Raw genomic sequence first — 12,816 nt, 5'->3', positions numbered from 1 at the left:
TGATCCTTCAGGTTAACCATCATTGCTCTGTTGAACAGGGGCTATGGATACAGTCATAATGTGTACCTGATTAGAACTCACCTCACCTAAAAATGTGGATTTACCAGACTTTAACAATACTCAGTTTTGATTGTAAATAATTCCTCTTTCTTAAAAGAAAGTGCACCTTTAATGCACAAAAAATGTCCGTTTTGTTCTTTAAAATAAATTCTCAACTGATGGAATCAAGCACAGGGTTCTGTTTCTCCCCATACGACACCTTGGTTTATCCCACAGATAAATAAAGACATACATATTCATAGGTTATTCTCACAATTAAGCCCAGGATTCCTTTTGGCTTCATAATTGTACAAGGAAAAGAGGGGATGGCAAATCTTGTTTGACCTAGAATACTTGGAAGTAATTCTTTATTTTAAGATGCATTTCCTTAATCTTTTTTTTTTTTTTACCTTATAACTAAATACAACAATTTTGAAAATACTGGGTGCACATTTCTGGCATTTATTATAAACCCTACTGAACAGGCCTATTGGTCATGTACTTAGGTATCTTGCTTACAGTAGGCTGCCAGCAAGCATTATTACTGTGAGAATGGCATCATTTAAAAAGAAAATAATTTAAAATCCCTAAGGAAGGACTGTTTCCTGTCATTTTAAAGCAGCTCATAATGTTCCACTGTCCAACTTAAAAAAAATAATAATAAAAAAACATCTCTACAGTCAAGAGATGATATCAACCTACAGAAACTTGGCACAATAATTAAATAATCATTTTTCTTCCATTGTTGGATCAAGCCATAAAGAGAAAAGTCGGAACAGAGATGAATTTCATTTTGCTATCATTTGCAGAGAGCAGTTTCTGAGAAATATTGTTTCCTCACTACAGGGAACCAATTCTCTCTATTAGCAGAGCCAAGCAAAATTTCTGAAAATTGTTGTTGTAATGTTTACATAATGAGATCATATTTTTTTTCCCTTATGAAGTACAGGTGCAAAATCTGAACACTCTGGTCCCAGAAGTACAACTTTCCAGCCATTTCTTTCTGAAGTAGTCCTTGTGAACTTAACCAGCCAGCTATTAATGGGCTATTTACAACCCTGCTAAATCTTCTCCTGTTTGCTTCTTGCAATCCTATGAGTGCAAAAAAAATCTCCAACAACTCCAAACCTTTCTACACATTATTTATTTATTTCTCATATTCTATTTTTCAAGAGGCAGTCAACCTACAGAAGAGCATCTGCTGGACACTGAGTGGGGAAGAGACAGGCGGAACCCTTGCAAATGTAAAAGCCAGGAGTGGGTCGGACCCCAGATGGTAAGTGTTTGCTCTTAATAAGCAGGCTCTTTCTCCAAAGGAAGGCAGGCAGCACCCTCTAGCACTGAGCCTTTGCTACCACTCCAATGACAGGCACTGCCAAACATAAATCAGAGTGATAACAACCTCTGCTGGGGATTCAGACCCACATTTTCCTGTATGGAAGATAAAATCTTTTCTAGTTCTTAATTCAATCACATACCCAACTGGCAATCTTGCATATCAAAATGGGAATCCTGGGAGGCTGCTGGAATATGCAGATCAACAGAAGCTAATTAGCATTTACTTGCAGCCATCCTTAACTGATTGGCAGCACAGCTGTGGGGACCAAGCAGAACATGCTGAGTTGCATATTTGTATGGCCACCTGCCATTTGGTGGGATCCAAAATAGTGTAAACTACCACTTCATAATAACTCAGTGACCTTAGTTTTGAAGTAATATTGAATAGACGTATCTGGCTAAGTGTATAATTAGTGCTTATTTCACCTGACATGCAGTTCAACAATAGGCTGTGCAGTGGTATCTTCTTAATTTGACATGTTGATGTCTTAATTGAGATTGACAACTTGTTAGAGAGGTACTCCATTTCCAATGCAGGCTGAGATCTATCCATCATCACTGACTTTCCTATACATATGAAACAATGCACTTTTATGCCTTAAAAGAAATTCCATTTAATGAGAACTGAATGATCAAACTTGAGCAGAGCTCAGTGATGAAAGCACTCGATCCGTTCTCTGCAGGGTTCTCGTGTGAGCCAGGAAACACTACAAAGAAAATAAAGGAGGGAAACATTCAGACTGAAGTAATGTCAGCATTGTAGGCTACTTCACACAGTGGTGGTGTAGATGCATGAAAGCTGTACCAATAATATACTACAAGGCATTGAGAAGACAGTGGTGCCTTTTGTGGTTAAGCAGATGGAGAAGGTTTGTATCATGATTGCCTCATCACCATGATCTAGAAATCTCCGTTATCTGGATGGAAAGATACCTCTGCTTAGAGGTGAAAATTACTATGTTTGTGACAAACTCTATATTACTGACCTCTGCAAATGGTCCTGTTTTACCAGGATGGCTGTGCTGGCTTGTGGCAGCTGGGAATTTGATTCTCTTATGGAAGACATGACACAGAATTGAAAGGAATATATACATGAATATGATGATAGGCAGTAGGAGGAGTACATGTAGGGCTCCTGATCTGTGTGAAATGTAAAGAAATATAAAAGCTGTGCTATAATTCTCCATGGAAGATGTAGTAGTGTGGTGATAAATTAGAAGGAACTTTGGATCACACCGATGAGTACCATGAAATGTTGTAGTTCTGTTTCTGGATATTCACTTGGATGCCTACATGTCTGGGAGATCAGGTGACTTGCTTCTGCCCCACCAGTGGTTCCTCTATCAGATGATTACTTGGACACGTGCTTCTGTGAGCACCAGAGCAGGCTGGCAGCTGGTTGTAGGGTGGAAGAGAGATCGGAGTCTAAGTGGACTGGCAACTTGACAGCCTGTTGGGCAGGTTGCTGCAGCTCTGGGCTTTTTGTATGGATAGGAAGCCAGGAGCCTGGGAGCATTGTCTCCTTAGCCCCGAGACTCCCATTCATCTGGGACTTCCACTTTCACTGCTTCATGTTGTGCAGCCAAGTTGAATTTTAATTAGAAACTTATCTAAATTGTTTGATAATTTTTCAAACCTTCTAGATTTCCTTCTTTTCCTTCCAAATCAGAATGAAAACAAACTTTGGAATATTAAAATCATTCCTGTGCCAGAATTACAAATCTTCATCCAACTGTACTTCTAAATTTGTCACAATAGTATTTGTGACTGAGCTATGTCATGTTATATCACGCTGTGTGAATGACAGCCTGACATTATAAGTGTTCATCACAGTGCTGTATATGTATAAAGATGTTCTGAGTTCTGCCAACAAACAGACATGATTGTTTAGGAAATATGTGTATTCACTAAACCTCAGGAGCAGTGTTAGGGGGCAGGCAGTGAATTCAGTCTCCATCAGCCAGGAATGGCTGCTGTGTTGGTGAGGCCTGAAGGCAGATGTGGTCCCAGTGTTTCTGCTGTAAGTTTGTAACCACATGACAAGGAGGCAGGGTTGCTTGAAATGAAGGCCAGCATGGGAAAGGTTTGGTTGTGTGCTGCATCAACCTGTCCATCAGTTCCTGAAGAATGTGTTTTCCATGTATTGTGTACATAAGGCAGTGCCATGTGCTGTTATGTGAAGCTTCTGCCCTTTGAGCAGAGCAGGACATTCACACCATGAGCCCTGTTGCCTCTCCAACATATAATGGGCACTCCCTTAGAAAACTCGAGAAAGTAATGTTACATAAAGTAAGGAAAATTCTGGGAGATACTTTGTGCTCTCCCTAATATTAGAGAGGATGGTCCTGCCCACGTTACAGCAAATTCCATGAATCTCTGTTATGCTGAAAGACACTCTACCTGGCTAAGACCATACTCTGGATTTTCCCTAAGTGCAGATGTTCATCTCTCCTCTGTGCATGACATCCCACAAGTGGTCAGACACTTTGTGTATCTGGCAGGATACGGGAGACCCCTCTGTTGGGATTCATCCCAGCCGTTGGCAATGCTGTAATAGTTAATTGGACAAGTTATTTTTAAAAGCCTCTGCTGTAAGCTGAAGTGAGATGCAGTCCTTGGTAAAGACTTTTGTTTCTTTTCTACCATGCAAAATAACAAAAAAGACTAATCTTAAAACTGCTCTTAATGAGTATAACCAAAATATTAACAGTAGTAAACAAGAATACATTTGCTCATAACTTGTCATATCAGTGTAATAAATTAAGCCAGAAACACATTAACATTTGACAGCTTAAACAATGCAGGAAAAAATACAAACCTCACAGGGACTATGTGAAGCATGTTGGCAGTTTAACAGACATTTTGAGATGTAGATACATATATCAACCTTTCTGAATTTAGTCTTGATAACTCCTTTTCCTCTGTGTGCCAAAACACTGCCGTGTGAAGACTAATGAGTTCCAGATTTGTTTATCTTTGGTGGCTAAGGCAGATTCATGAGCCCCTTGAACCTATTTTACAGTGGTCATGTGACAGCAGCATGCAAACACCAGAGGCAGAAACGTCTCTTTTGTGCTGATGGATATACAACGTGTTAAAAGATCTTACAAGAAAGATGTGCATGGCCATCTGAGACAAGGGACCACGTCAAATCCACTTTGAATGATCTAAATGAGTGAATTGTCCTGCCTATTAACTCTCGTATGTGTTTTATGTTTATGTTCAGAGGTGTAATAGCAAATGCTCAGAATAAATCTCGCACAAAAATAGGGATTATTATGTCTCACAGCAAGACTTCATGATGTGCACTCGACAGATTTTTGCATGGATGATTGTTGTGGTTTTTTTTCCCCAGTTTTTTTTTTTTTTTTTTTTTTAATTGCATAAGCTCATGCAAACTCCGGTACACCTAAGTGAAATTTCTTCCTCTGTTTTTTCCTCTATTGTATATCTACTTCTTTATTTGTCACTTTAATATTTTGTTTTTCTGTTAATTGATTTATGACACTATAATATGTCAAAGTTAATGTTCCACGCTTCATGTAGGTTTTTGGGGAGGCTGAGCAGAGCAGCGTCCTGCTGCCGGTCCTATCTGCTGACTCCTTAGTGAACTAGTTTTTGCTCAGTTTTGAAAAGAGTTGCTTGCATCTCTCACCCTAGTGCTCCCACCCATAACTGTTTCACATCTCTTGAGAGAACAAAGTGGATGCAAATAAGACTTAGATAACTTGGATCAGAGAATGCTACACGGTTGCCTCTGGATGAGGCCCAGTCCCTGAGGTGAACCTTGCCTCTTCTGCCATGGTTCCAGAGGTCTGGCCAGGAGGCTGAGCCACGTGCCAAGCTGGTGATAACTGCAGATAACAGAGAATAAGTTTAAATAATTCTGATCAACACCCTAAGTAACTTTGTGTTGTTTTTTGTAAGTTTTATTTTGCTGTTGTTGTTTTAGCAGATGTATTTGGACTTACTATTTAAGTCAAGCAAATCTTTCTGCTTTCTTCTAAGTAATATTTTTTCATAACTTTAAATTAGCAACATGAGAAGTCAGTAATGAATCCTCTCTCTCCTCAGTTTCCACCTGAGAATGATATAATCCAAATGCAGCCATAACCATGCGAGACTTTCCATAGAAGCATGGACTTATGTGGCTGTATCCTGCGCAGGAAATGCCATTCATGCGTATCCTCATAGTGTGTGATCTGAGGGACGCAGGAGAAGAGAAGGAGGAAGAAGAGGAGAACCAGAGAAATTCAGTTATGTATAGGGGTTATTTGTTGGGTTATTAGTATGGAAAGCTTACTTGTTATTTGAATATTTTATAAGTCACTTGAAACCTAAGCTCTGATTTTCTAGGAATTGGCCTTTGTAAGCTTTCTGATAGAGGTACTAAACCAAAGCCAGAATTTGTTCCACAGTAACAAGAAGCAACAAAAACTTTCAGTTTCACTTTTTGTAGATGTCTTCACTGTGTCCTGTGTGTGTGTTCAATTGAGCCTGGAATTCCCATGTGCTCCACATAGGATAAATACACAGGAGAGATTGTCCTTGGCCAGAAATATTCCCAATCTAGACAGATATGGCAGCTAAAAGGTGGATAAAGAACAGTTTTATTTTACCATAGGTGCACGTTGCTGAGAGGAAAAGGGATTCAGCCACAGATAGGAATTTTGCCTGCCTTGATAGGTTGTTCCTGCTCATGCTTCAGCCACAAGTCACGTTGCCCTTCCTGTTTGTGAAAGCAAACTTCTAATTATGATTTTCTTGACAGAATGAAGAAGTGAAAAGCAAAAAGATACCATTTCACCTAGGAATAGTAGTCCATTTCCATACCATGAGCAGTGACTATTCTTGTTCCAGCACAAGTCAGACCTCTTCATAACATACCTTATAACCTGTTAATTATAATTTCCTTCTCTAACGCTTGGATCACACTACTAAATATTTTTAAATATCTATATATGTGTTTTTTAAGCTGCTGGGTTTGGGTTACACCTTTTCCATATGCCCAACCCACACAATCCCATCAACGCTTTCACACACCAGTCAAACACTCTATATTTGTGTGAAACTCACTGAAGGAAAAAAATTCCTATTACTACTACTACTAATACAAATTCATTTCTCACAACTATTTGTGTTTTCCTGAGTGCCACTGAATGAATTCACTGCCATTGAATGTCTAACTTTTTTGTTGCATCGGTTTAGTGCAGGTTTTTTATTTATATTCATAATTACTCCAGCCCCACAACCACATACCCTATTATCTTTTAGTTGTTGCTGTTCCTTTTTACTTGACAAAGCTCTCTTTACAAAACTTAATCGCTTTTTGTATGAGCAATTTCCCCAGTACTTTTTATGTTCTGTTGTTAGTGTGAACGATGTTCTGAAAGTTGATACACATTACAACAGCAGGTGTTAAGACAGGCAAGGAGGGAACAAAAGCTCTCAGTGCATGAAAAAGTCTAATAATAGACAATTTGTTCACCTGGCACTGGCTGCATTAGCTTTTGAGATGAGCTCATTGTTATTTGGCAATGAGTTTTCTGCTGGTCACAGGGATGAAAATATGGAAAATCCAGGTTGTGGAAATAAAGGGTTGCTAATATTAGAACAGCATTAAATGGTGCATGATAGAACTGGAAAGGTTGCAGGTTGAGCTGGGGGATTGAAATAGTGAGACACTTCCGTAACTGGGAAAGTAATCAATAAAGACACTGTTGTGTATACACTTGCAATAAAATTACATGTGTAAACATTTTCAGTAACTGTACTTCTGGGCAAGCTGTTCAGAGCAGCTTTGCACTCAGAAGTGTAGTTCGTTTTTTTCTAGGCTCGATGAAAATGTGGCCATTAGTTAGGGAAGCTCACCATATAAAGCAACGTTAAGCAATCCAGTCAAAGCCAAACCACCAGTCCATAAAGACAACTTGCCGCAGGGCAGTGCTGAGGGCATTGGGATGCCCTGTTTGTGACCCACACACCAGGTACACAGGGTGCACTTCCAGATTAGCCAGTGTGAGAAAGAGCAAGTGATTCCTGGAAACATGTTGCATGCTCTCACTTGTAACCTTTGTGCCATGAGCATTTGGGAAGCTTTCTCCTTTAGAAGAGGAGCATGCCTGGTCTGGAAAAAGGGAGAGACGGAGGCTTCACTTGGCTGTGGTACCCATCCTTCCCCCAGAAGTTATAAGTGGAAGCAGTGCTTGAATTAAGATCACAAATAGTCAGTGTTTTAGAAATAAATTAAGGGGTCAGTATCTCACACTTTAAACAGTGAATACCTCGTAGAAGTTCACAAACATTTCACAGTCCATTCATATGCTGCTTGAGCAGTGTGCTGATGGCATTTATGCCAGCATGCAGCTCTGCTTGTGTCTAAAAGTTGGCCCATGGAAAAGCTGAAGCAAGAGAATTAATTTCTTCATATCAGTTGTTTTTGTCCTCCCCTTCATTTTTTTTTTTTTTTCCCCCTTTTAAAATGTCAGCTGGAATTTAGGATGTAAGTGTTTAGGTATCTGAAGGGAGGCCACAGCTCTGAGCACAGATCAGATTGCTTTTCCTTCCACAACTCCCTCTTTGCATTCCAGCCTGACATAGTTTTGTTGCAGTTACTTACTACATAGATAACAAAATGCTTTAGATGCTAATTAAAATAGATGATGTTTAACTGTTGGCCTATGCTATTTCTCTATGATGGAAGACAGCAGCAAACAGAATCATCTATTATCATTATCAGCAGTGTCTTTCTTTTCTTCTCCAGTCTTTCTCCAAGCAATACATACATCCAGGCACTGACTTGGTTCCCATAAACAGCCTTGTTTCCAGCAGAATTTCTTCCTCTGTCTTTCCACTTTCTTACCTTTCAATTCACCCCAAACCTACGTTAAAGCAATACATTGTAAGTTCCCTGGGGTGCTTATACTTGAAACTTTATATTGGAATTGTTTCAGGCCATAATACACGAAGCCTCATTCTCTGTATGCAGAAGTGCATTCCCATTAATCAAAGGAAGAGCTGAGTAAAGTGGTACAATCCACGTGCTCATTTTGCAAAATTAAAAGGCAGTATCGTTATTAAAAGGCAATTCGGCTAAATGTTTTCTGATGGAGGGAGAATTGGGACACACTACATTGTCCGGTGACTTTGCCAAAAATATGACACCAACAGGCACAATAAATGAATGTATAAATAGTAATTGTTCTGAAAGGAGTAGTCATAAATCAAAATGCGAGTTGCAGGACATTTCTTTCACGGTGATACTTGAAATGTGATCTACCTTGAATTAAAAGAAAATCAGATTTTCTCTTCTAATTGCACTGAAATGAGATAGATTCTGGAAACCCAATTTCCCTGAAGCAAAATCTTATGCAAAATATGAAGCTCTGCAATAAACATTAGACCAAATTTTGTAAAGAGAAGTTGGTTGCAGAGTGCAAACCAGCAATTTGTTGGAGCAGGAGGCTGTTAATCATACAGCACTTAGGGTTAGCAAAGTTCTGGCCTTGAATCAGTGATGCACTACAACAAATTGAATCACTCCAGTAGGAACAGATAAGGTGATCTGTGCAGTTCTGCAACAAATCTCAAAAGACCTTTTCCCTTGCAGAACAGCTTGTGTTATCATGAAATACAATCCCATTATTTGCTGTGACCATTTACCAGCAGAATTTGACCTTTTCTCATGATGTCTGTGTAGATATTCTTCCTAGGGTTCATCTACCCTGCCTTTGGGTGGAGAAAATACCTGCAGCCTACTTTGTCCCCTTTTAATCCCTGAACAGCTTCTCTGTTAATATGTTCAGCCTGGGCACCCATAGTAAAAATAGCTCACAATCTGAAGCCTGAAGTTTGTAGGGGATTGAGCACTGGGTCTTCCTAAGATTTGAGATCCTGTGAACTTGTCCCTACAGATGCAATCCTGCTCTGTTTCAGTTATTAGATCAGATAAAGGATTCATAGCACACTTTAAAGCCTGGGTGTACCTGTATTCCAGAAATCCTCTGGCCATTTCCCTCTTGTCTTCCAGAGTCTCTCTGTGACCAGTTTCTGCTATGCCTATAAGCAGTGGTGTGTAGGTTGGCATCACAGCTATAATTTGCTATAATTACATTTGAAAGTAGTCCCTTGATAAGATTTGGAAACAGGGACTGGCTCAATTATGTAGCTATGTGATCTAATTTAATTGCTTTTGTTTCACAGTCTCCCTCTTTCCCTGCTTGGTGTTTGTCACTCTTCCTTTTGCTCTGTTTTACATCATCTGTGCTTCCTGTTTGTGTAGCTTATGATACAAGGACGGCCTGGGCAAGAAGCATGGGGCCTTGAAACGCAGATGTTTGCTTGGAATATATCAGGTTTGGAAAGGCAGGGGAAGGAGTGGCTTGGCAGTCCTGGGGGTCAAGAGTGAAAAGGATGTAACTAGAACGTGTCATTGCATTGCAAGAAAAAATACAAAGGCTTTTGAGCAGGAACATTTGCCATCACCTGCTAGCCCACCTGGCTCTATTCAAGAAGTTTTGAATTTGTGGTATTCCTATAAATTTGTAGTGGTCAAAGGATGGTTTTTCACTGGGTACTTGAACACCAGCTCTGGGATGCAGGAAGCAGAAATGCTTGGATAGCCTTCCTATTCATACATTACTGATGCACTTTTTTGGTTTAATAACTCATATTCCTCCAACACAACCATTCCTCAGCAGCGGCTAAGAAACTAATCTGGTGTCCAGGCTGACCAATGCAAGACAGATTTCTGATGCTCGATAGCAGAAGTCAAAACTGTCGGTAATTTAGGAGTGAGACTAATGCATTTCTTCAGTATAGCCTGCAGGTCAGCCATTACCTGCTGATAAATAGGTAATAAATAATCACTAGCAGTGCCAGCTTCCTTCTGTTTTTTATCTCATGTAATATTCTGAGTCTATTTGTGTCACAGAAGAAATTACGTGGTCAGAAGGACAGACAACCTACAGCCAGATTTCCCTGCCAAATCCTGCCTCAGGCTGTCCCCAGCACTTGCAGTCTGCAGGTAACTGCTTCCACCAAGAGAATTTTCCTGGCCATCTTATCATGTCTCTTGTGTCATCAGTATTTGTGTGGCTGACTGGGTCCCCAGGCAGTGATCATTCTCCAGCTGAGAGCTTGGCTTTCCAGTAGCAGCTTGGTCACTTCCTGAGAGCAAGTGGCCAGACATGACTGCTTTCTTTCTCACTGCTTTCTCCTGTATTTCTCTGAGTTTATCCACCCTGCTAAATCTAAGAGGTGACTTCTAGATGATTGATGCAATGAATTTCATGCTGCATCTCCAGTAAGTGAAATATTTTCTCCCCATTTTTCACCTGGCTCCTGGGATCAGACTGATATGTTTTTATTACTAGAATATACATTAGAACCTAAACATTTTTCAAGCCAAATCTATTAATTTTCTATTATCTGCCTGGCTCTCCAAATAAATATATGGAAATCAGAGAAGACAGGCACATGACACGATCTGCTATGTAAATCCCTCTGTATATCCTAAACCATTTTCTAGCACATTGCTAACTGATTTATATCAGAACACACAATAGTTATTAATAAGTTACTGATATATTGATATAAAATTAATTCAGTAATGTTTCTCAGGTTAACAATATCTGACTCATGACTGAATCAGCCTCTTTATTTTTTGCAAAATATTTGGAAATATGATGTTATGGGCTCTTGCTAATGGTGCATGTAATGATCCAAATGCATTTCTCCTCCACCAGTGGTGGGTGGTACTATGGAAGTATCCATCTAAGGCCTACATGTGCAAACACACTTCTCTCCAGAGCCCACCAAAACATACATTTACCTAAAGTCTAACAATGATCTTATTTCATTTTGAAAATGCCAAAATACCACATTCTGTCTGTATTCTCTAATGCCTTTGTCTTTCCTCCTCGTTAAGTCAGTGGGTGACCATGTATCACCTTGCCTCACTTTGTTTTGCATGGAGCTTTCGGTTAACCAGGCTGGAACCAATAACTTTGGTATCACTTCCCCCTCCAGAAATCCAACTCTTATTGCACATCCACTTTTAAAAATGTGTTATTGATACTTCAGGGGGCTTCAGGAATCCGCTCTGTTGTGTCTACAGCCAAGGAAGGGAGGTTGCCTGTTGTCAGGATAAAGCTGCTTCTCATGGCCATCAGGTTGCGTGACTGCAGAGGTGCAGGCTCTTCCTGCTGCCCTCTGAGCCAAACCAGAAAATGGGGAATTTAAATGGGAGACTGGCTAGCATAAGACTTCAATTCAAGCACAGGGGATATTTTGGTGACAATTTAAAAAAGTGAAATAAAAATGCATGAATATTGGGTGGGCTCTCACATCTCCAACTTGGAGCCATTTCAAGCTTGCCAGCCCTCATGTCTTTCATTAGTCAAGGATATTTGCTTCGTTTTCCACCCATTTCTCTTCTTTTGTTGCCTTGAAGGAAACAGTGTATTACAGAGGGGCTGTTTTACCTACAGAAAGTATACAGCAGCTCATTTAACTCTGATGCTTCTCCTGACATTGTACCTGAAATTCATCTGTAATCCCACCTATTCTTCCTGCTCTGAGTTAACCCTGTATTAAGGGAATTACCTCTTATCTGTGACAGCATTGGTCACAGTGAAATTACACACAAATATGTCTGAAAGACACATGGTGAATTCTGCAGTAGTTTCTCCCAGGAGTTCAGCTTAACTTGCTGACCACAATTACCTGAAAATATTTGGAGCCTTTTATTCACTTAATTTAATTTAACCCCTTCCTAGTTGCATTCAAGGTTTTGATTTTACATTTCAGATGTAAAATCTGAGAAATATTCAGGTAAAGTTAAAATAACTTACAGAGGCTAAAGAGGTGGTAAACCTGGAAGAATTCTTGGTCTTTGAGGTGCATACTGGTCCCTCACCAAATGGAAACACTACCCACCAATTTGAGTGAGTTGCAACTGCCTGCATGGCAGGCAGAAAAGACCCTCACTGGAGAAGGAAGAGGGCTGCCAACAGCACATTTTGCCAGTGCCCACTGGCTATGGAGCCTGTCCCTAGCCCCAGTGGTGTGAAACAGCTCAAATATCTTTGACCCTTCCAGGCATGATGTAAAAAACCATCTGTACATAACAGCTTTGGAGGAGGCCTGATGGCATGGGATTTGAAGCTGGGTGGAATGGGGTATATTCTGCCACTTGATTTATTGGCTGGTCAGATTGATTTGCTTTTTCTGTGCAGGAAGATTATTATGTTGCCAGGTGTTTATTCCAATTGGACTGTGAATCTAGCTAATTGCCAGGGCACGTAGAACTTGTGAATAACCTTTTATGAGAGCAAACCAAAACTTAAATCTAAATATACAAAACCAAATGAGGATCATAGTAGACCAGCCTTCTTTTGCTATCAGTTGGATGTCGTAAAGCAGAACGCAAAAAGGGCA

General features: G+C 40.0%; 1 long non-coding RNA gene across 1 annotated transcript in view; it reads left to right on the top strand.

The window, feature by feature from the left end:
- Positions 1 to 1,311, top strand: part of LOC116653733 — a 47,188-nt gene extending 45,877 nt beyond the window's left edge. Inside the window, exon 3 of the long non-coding RNA XR_004308099.1 lies at positions 1,213 to 1,311. This is a non-coding gene — a long non-coding RNA (uncharacterized LOC116653733). The remainder of the gene's footprint in view (positions 1 to 1,212) is intronic.
- The last annotated feature ends 11,505 nt before the right edge of the window (positions 1,312 to 12,816 follow it).

The sequence above is a fragment of the Coturnix japonica genome, chromosome 8, assembly GCF_001577835.2.
Source record: "Coturnix japonica isolate 7356 chromosome 8, Coturnix japonica 2.1, whole genome shotgun sequence".
Taxonomy (NCBI): domain Eukaryota; kingdom Metazoa; phylum Chordata; class Aves; order Galliformes; family Phasianidae; genus Coturnix; species Coturnix japonica.
This window is presented reverse-complemented; position numbering and strand designations above follow the sequence as displayed.